The sequence below is a fragment of the Cherax quadricarinatus genome, chromosome 95 (genome assembly GCF_038502225.1).
Source record: "Cherax quadricarinatus isolate ZL_2023a chromosome 95, ASM3850222v1, whole genome shotgun sequence".
NCBI lineage: Eukaryota > Metazoa > Arthropoda > Malacostraca > Decapoda > Parastacidae > Cherax > Cherax quadricarinatus.
In genome coordinates this window covers 131,491-139,700 of record NC_091386.1, presented here as the reverse complement: position 1 = coordinate 139,700, position 8,210 = coordinate 131,491, and positions in this window count along the sequence as shown.

The following is an 8,210-nucleotide window of genomic DNA, read 5'->3' as shown; positions in this document are numbered from 1 at the left end:
AATACAGCTGAACATATCCCAACATACAAATAAACAGAAAAGAATACAGCTTAGAACACAATAACAAGCTCTATACTGTTACAATACACCCATATAAAACTTTCAGACAAATGGACTACGTCATTAAACTGTCTAGATATGTCTGTATACCATACAGACTAAAACTTAACATCAAGAACTTGCATGAACACCAAACCGGTATCAGGGTACAGACCTTAATTATAAACTTTAAAAAGAATCAATCATGCGTATATAAAGTATTACATAACGTCTGACCCATGACAAAGGCTCAATACAATAGAAAGAGATATATATTTATATATATACACATACACACCCACACACACACACCCACACCCACATCCACACACACACCCACACGTACACAAAAATTTTCACAAAATCACATTAATCATATGCACTGTATGCACAATGCAAAACAGGATATAAGTATCTCTCATCGTGCAAAAACCCAGCACGTAACATAAATACAAACTAAAACACACTGCATGTCGCAAATAACTTATTTCTCAAGAATCATGTTATACAAGACTGATACACATCATAATTATACATAAAAAATCTACTATATTATACCTACATTCTGAAAAGTGTTATATCTACCATAACGAGACCTTGAGCTCTACATCCACACTTGGATGCCATAAAGTCCCAATGAAAACCAGGAAACCATTCCAAACCCACATTCACAACACTCTCACGACCCCCCCCCCCAGGGAGGCGAGCCCGCTGTTGCCCCCTGACTCCCTCCAACCTATGAAAACCCCTTCATTCACTCATATCCAATCACAGATTTACGAGAATCCCTAACGTTAGCATTCTATACCCCTCTGAGAAAGCCTGATCCCACCTCCTCCCATACAAATCTCTGTTACGACACCTCGTACTATAGAACGTTACCGCAAGAACCTTTCTTCTCTCCTCACTATCCCCTCTCCCCCTCATCACCCACGACATATATATATAATCTACCATGATATAATCTAAAGCTCTTATGACACCCTCGTCTAACCCACCCATATCTAGACTTAGAGCACGCAAAACCGACACCCCACGGCCCCCCACCCTCTGTACCAACCTACTTAACCAGCACCTAACCTCCTCTAGCCCTTCACAAAAGTAAACTACATGGAACGCTGTCTCATCCCCTCCACAGATACCACACCCCCCACCCTCTACAACCTGTCTGTTTCGTAATATCTCACCAGACGGAAGGATCCCATGCAGAAAACGAAACATCACCTCACGCGCCCGAGGTTTTAACTTCAATTTACTAAATCTAAACCAAATACTCTTCCACGCATACATGGGGAACAAACCCTCAACTGGGACAACGCACCTACCTACAAGTAACCTACACAAAACCCTTATACGAACCTTTCTCAGTTCCCTAACCAACATAACAGCCCTCAAAACTATTTCACATTCCCTCAACTCCATTCCTCGATACCACATACCCAGCCTGTCGTGTATCCTTCCCAAACGCCCCGCGTTCACACCCTCACGCAACACTTCCCATTTAATGAACACACATTTAGCCCTCCGTCTCAAATCCAACAACCCCAACCCACCCTGACTTACAGGTAACATTACAACCTCCCTCCGTAACCAATCACAACGTGAACCCCATAAAAATTTGTACACCCGTCTTAGTATCCCCGCAATCGCTGTCCCTGTAATTGGGAACACAGCTGCAACATACCAAACCTTACTATACAATAAAATGTTCACGACTATCACTCGCTGTATCAGAGTTAGGTGCTGGGGTCTCAGAACACCTAGACGCCCCACGATCCTTTCCAATAACCTATCCGAATTTTCCTCCCGCACCGCAACCATGTCATCCCTATAAATAATACCACAAATCTTTAAAGACACCGCCCATTCTTTAACAACATTACATCTCCCCCCCACACCCCCCACCCAAGAACCCAACCCCATGCACCTTGACTTCGCACTATTTACCTGCATACCCGTGGCACTTCCAAATAATTGCACCACCTCGTCCAACACTCTCATTGACATCCCTGCACGAAAGAGAACAGTGGTGTCGTCAACATATCCAATTAACCCCGGCCAGGCCCTCCCACCCCCCACACTTCCCGCACATGGCGTACATAAGCTACGGTCAACCATTCTATAAAAGGGGTCCTGGAAACACGCAAACAATATTTGGGACATGGGGCATCCCTGTCTAAGGCCTCTTCCCATTGCAATTTCCCTCCCCATACACCCATTAATCTGTATCCTCATTTTCGCCCCCTTGTACAACGTATTTACCCACTCGACTATTTCCTCCCCAAAACCCTGTCTCCTAAGTATAACCTGCAAAGCTCCCCTTTCCACTCTATCATATGCTCCCTGCCAGTCTAGAGCCAACAAAGCCGCCCCTCCACCCCCACCCTTAGCTTCCACAAAACTTCTCAGTATCCCATGTCCTTCAATCATCGACCTTCCCGGCAACCCGAACTGAGATTTTGACACCACCCTCTCCACTACACATTTGAACCTATTACCTAAAATTTTTGCAAACACCTTATAGTCTGCACACATCAGTGATATGGCTCGGTACTCCCGAAGGGTGGGCTGCCCCTTGACCTTCGGGACCAGCACTACTACTGCTGTTTCCTGCTTCTCCCCCAACTTACCCTTCTCCTTCATACTATTAAATAACCTAACTATAAATTCCTTTATCAACGCCCAATGTTGTAAATAAAATTCTACCGGGAGACCATCAATACCGGGAGCTTTCCCCTTCCTCATTCCCCTTAACGCATTCTCTATTTCCTCTGCCGTAATCGTCCCACCTAAAGCCTTTCGATCACTATTTCCTAAATTACACGTCACATACGTACACACCTTGTCCAATGCCCCGTCACCCACCCCCCCACTGTTCCAGTATTTCTCGTACCAAGCCTCCGCATACGCACACATCCCCTTCGTGGTTCGTATCTCCTGCCCTACTCTATAATTCCCAACCATCTCCGTTACCTCTAAACATGGTATAGCCGTCAGCGCCTGCCTTTGCTTTTGATGCCGCAAAACACACGCTGACGGCTTGTCGCCCCAAAGCACTTCCTCCACCCCTGCCTGCATCCTTACAGCTTGAAACCTTTCATTTTGCAACACCCTCAACCTCCCCTTTATTTCAGCTATTTCATCCATAGGAAAATTATTCCCACCCACCCCCCTCCCATAGCAACCTCTTAACCTATCCTCTAAATAGTTAGCCAGTCCATATTTTAAATTATTAATACGTTTTCCTTCTCTCACATAAAACTTTCTAATCCTTTCCTTTGCGACACTATCCCACCATGTCACAATGTCATCCACTCCCTGTTCTTCCACACTAAGCTCCCTCCATAGGACTGAAAACCCCTCCAACCCCTCCTCATCTCCTAACACACTTATATTTAATTTCCAATAACTTCTATATATGTCCGCGAGCGTCCCCCACCCAACCTCCACCACCACTGCCCTATGATCTGACATTGTAGTCTCAACAGTACTGAAAGATTTCACGTTCACTCCCTGAGAAAGGTACACTATCTAGTCTCGCAGCATAACCACTCCTAACAAACGTATATTCAGTCTCCCACACCGCTCCCCCAAAGGCATCACGTAACCTAACATCCCTTAATAAATCCCTAAGAGCCACAGACACATATCCAGCTCCTCTTGGGTCCACATCAGCCACCCTGATTACACTATTCCAGTCCCCACCAACTATCGCCACCTCTGGCAGTGCACTTAAGAAAAACACAAGATCCTCACACACAAAATCATTCTTTACCTTTATGTTATTTTCTGCCGGCGCATACACACTCACAAAAGACACACGCTTACCCATCCACCACCCATCCACACGCAACACCCTCCCTCCCCCTCCTCCCTCGCTTCTCTGCAAAACAAACGGGCTCGTCTCCCTTATTAAAATTCCCACACCACCTTTTAGACGGGGAGATGGCAGGGTAACTACCCGAAATCCTGCCACCTCCAACACCCTACCCTCTTTGAAATTGTGCTCCTGCAGGAACACAACATCCACTCTAGATTTATTCAGAAAATTACGAAACCAATCTCTCTTCATACCGCTACATAACCCATTAACATTTACAGACATACACCTAAGGCCTATTAAAGTTTCCACCCCTGCTTCCTCTCATCACTCTTTACAACTCCAGAGCTTGAATTTACGTTCAACACCTTCAGAGTGCTCTCTTTCCCTCCCCCCTTCTTCCGGTGCCTCCTATCATGGCTACCACCACCTACACCACTACCTTCACACTTCACCTCAGTCTTTTTCCCAGGCCTTTGTGCAGGCGTAAGGACGTCATCAGAATCTGATGTAGCCGCCCTCTTTCTCGTGACAGTCATGTTACACATATCTTGATCAGATGTTACCTCTCGATGAACCTCCACCTCCACCTGAGAATGGTGTAATGAGTCAATGGATGACTCCAAACCACCATCACGTCCCAAATTATCATGTCTCAGACTTTCTGGAAGCGACGATTCTCCAATGACACCACGCTCAGATGTAACATCCCTCTCTGGTGGTGACAACGTCTTCAACACCTCCACCAATTCCTCCTCAATCTCAAGAACCTTCTCTTGTACTTGCTGCTCCTCCTTATCCACAGGAGACGACACCTGATCAGGCAGTTGGGGGCGGGACTCCAACTCACCACCAGTCCTGTGTGCCCGATCCACTATCTCGCTCCACAAAACACCACGCCCTCCATCCGATGTTTGTTCCTCACCTGCCACCTTTGAAGCAGGGGCTGCGACATCCACCACAGGTCCAGGCACATGTCTTCGCTTGTCACAGGTCGCCGCTATGTGATCATACTCACCACATAGGCGGCACATACGTCGTTGTCCTGGGTACATTACCATTACCTGCGTCCTGAAATCTTGTAGGTACACATAGGATGGTATTTGGTGCCTCAAAGTCATTTTGAGGTTGAAAGAACCCTCTGGAAAACCAGCATAGGCTCCTGCCGCCCACGTACCATGTTGAGCATAATGCACCGTCCCATACTTCTCAAAAACTTTCCTTATATCTGCCTCGTCCGCCTCAAAGGGAACGTTGCGTAACTTGATCCACGTATAATACCGTGAAACATCTATCATTCTTACAGTGACAGCTGGTGTGACGTTAAGACTCACGTCCTGAAACCTGGTGATTAACGATTCATAAACCGTTGCTGATAGCAGTTTGACGAAAATTCGTTGTCCTCCGTTCAATGCTACACCATACAAGTCACAATCTTGTACTCCATAAGTCTCCCGTATGATCTTTGGCAATAAGACTTGCGCAGAACTGGTCGTTATCGTTCCTTTAAGTAGCTCGATGCCTACAGTATTTATCCTTCGTTTCAGACTAACCGCCATCTTGACGATCACAGTGCACCTAAGTTGTTAGCCGAGGTGTGACAGCACCACTTCACACCACTGCAGCCAGGTAACTGACAAGGGCGCTCGCCTACACACAGCAGAGGGGTGCAGAGCACTACCGCACACTACCACACTACCGTGGTCAGGCAGCGAATCCTGTTATGTGGGGTTGTTCACATGGAAAATCTCCTGGAGGCACGGAAGGTGAATTCGAAAGAAGCTGTGGATAGGGTTTTGGGTAGATTAGCGGGTTTGCATACAGGAGGTTTGACGCTGCACCAGCATGCTATTGTGGTGAATGTGAAACTGTATGGTAAGCTGTGGCATGTGGCAGGTATATATCCCTTGGAAACATGTGATGAGAAGCGTCTGTTGAAGCACGTGTATCGATATATTTAGGGTTCGGGTTGTGAATGGTTGTCGAGAGATGTGTGTCTACCGGTATGCCAGGGAGGGCTGGGGTTAATGGCGCTGCATCAAAGGTTGTTGGGTACGTACGTTAAACACAGTTATTTGAGGGAGGGCAGAATCGCAGGTACAGGTTTGGCATGGGTGAGAAGGGACTTGGTACGTTGGGTGAGGGGTAGGGTTGTTCAGGTGTGTGAGGGAATGTTGAGGTTGTTGTGTTATGCAAGGGAACCCTGCGGGGTTAAGATAAGTACACTGGCTCGGGTGGGTGGTGGGGAGGTAGTTGCTAGGGTTGTGGGTTTGTATCCGATGTATGCATGGAGTGATATATGAGGGCGCCTGAAAGGGTTGCGATTGAAGGCTGTGGTGCGGGAGGTAATGTTTAAATTTCTCCATAATATATTGCCGTCGGGGGAGGTATTAGGTAATAGGCGTGTGCAGGAGTGACGGGAGTGTTGTGAGTGTGGGGGTATTGACACTGTTTTCCATGCAGTATATTTTTGTGAAAGGTTGGAACCAGTGAGAGAGTGGTTTAGCAGGGTTTTACGTATGGTGGGTGGGGGTGGTATTTGTGTTTTACGGGCATTAAGCTTGGATGTCGGGGGGGGGGGGGTGCCGGTACAAAATGCGATGGGTTATCTGGTAGCCGACTTCATGTAGACTTCGTGGGTTTTACGGAAAGCGCCGGTGGGGGAGCGAACTAGGGCCCTGGCAGCGATATTTTATGGGACACAAAGGAGGAATAAGGTTATCACTGGGAACAGATGGTATTTCAAATTTTCAGATGGATATTGTAGCTTTCGAGTGGAGGACTTATGGGCATTACATATTCAGGGGACGTGACGAGGCTGGCTTCTTGAGGAATGCGCGGGCGTGATTGGTGCATTTGGAGGACAAGAGGTGTAATGCGAGTTGTGTGGGTCAAGTGAGTGGCTTGGTGTCAGGGAACTTTTAATGACATGTGTTATGCGAAGTGAGGGGTTGAGACCTGGTGGTGGGTAAGTTTATGATTCTTCTTATTTTAATTTGGGGATATGAGAAACACGGGGGTTGTGAGGCAGTCAGATTCCCTTCAGGAAACTGGTATGAGTAAGATGGAGCTTTAATTTAGCAAGGTATGAAGTCTGGTACTTTATGTGACTGTGAGCCTCTTATGTGCAATATGACTGTGAAGGTTCTTATTATGCTAATGTATCATTTTTAACAAATGTACTTCCTGTGTCTTGCAGGGGTGTGGCTATGTGTCTTGCAGGGTGTGGCTATGTGTCTTGCAGGTGTGGCTATGTGTCTTGCAGGGTGTGGCTATGTGTCTTGCAGGGTGTGGCTGTGTCTTGCAGGGTGTGGCTATGTGTCTTGCAGGTGTGGCTATGTGTCTTGCAGGGTGTGGCTATGTGTCTTGCAGGGTGTGGCTATGTGTCTTGCAGGTGTGGCTATGTGTCTTGCAGGGTGTGGCTATGTGTCTTGCAGGGTGTGGCTATGTGTCTTGCAGGTGTGGCTATGTGTCTTGCAGGTGTGGCTATGTGTCTTGCAGGGTGTGGCTATGTGTCTTGCAGGGTGTGGCTATGTGTCTTGCAGGTGTGGCTATGTGTCTTGCAGGGTGTGGCTATGTGTCTTGCAGGGTGTGGCTATGTGTCTTGCAGGGTGTGGCTATGTGTCTTGCAGGGTGTGGCTGTGTCTTGCAGGGTGTGGCTGTGTCTTGCAGGGTGTGGCTACATGTCTTGCAGGGTGTGGCTGTGTCTTGCAGGGTGTGGCTATGTGTCTTGCAGGGTGTGGCTGTGTCTTGCAGGGTGTGGCTGTGTGTCTTGCAGGGTGTGGCTGTGTCTTGCAGGGTGTGGCTACATGTCTTGCAGGGTGTGGCTGTGTCTTGCAGGGTGTGGCTATGTGTCTTGCAGGGTGTGGCTGTGTCTTGCAGGGTGTGGCTGTGTCTTGCAGGGTGTGGCTATGTGTCTTGCAGGGTGTGGCTGTGTCTTGCAGGGTGTGGCTATGTGTCTTGCAGGGTGGGGCTGTGTCTTGCAGGGTGTGGCTGTGTCTTGCAGGGTGTGGCTGTGTCTTGCAGGGTGTGGTTATGTGTCTTGCAGGGTGTGGCTATGTGTCTTGCAGGGTGTGGCTATGTGTCTTGCAGGGTGTGGCTGTGTCTTGCAGGGTGTGGCTGTGTCTTGCAGGGTGTGGCTATGTGTCTTGCAGGGTGTGGCTGTGTCTTGCAGGGTGTGGCTGTGTCTTGCAGGGTGTGGCTATGTGTCTTGCAGGGTGTGGCTGTGTCTTGCAGGGTGTGGCTGTGTCTTGCAGGGTGTGGCTGTGTCTTGCAGGGTGTGGCTGTGTCTTGCAGGGTGTGGCTGTGTCTTGCAGGGTGTGGCTATGTGTCTTGCAGGGTGTGGCTGTGT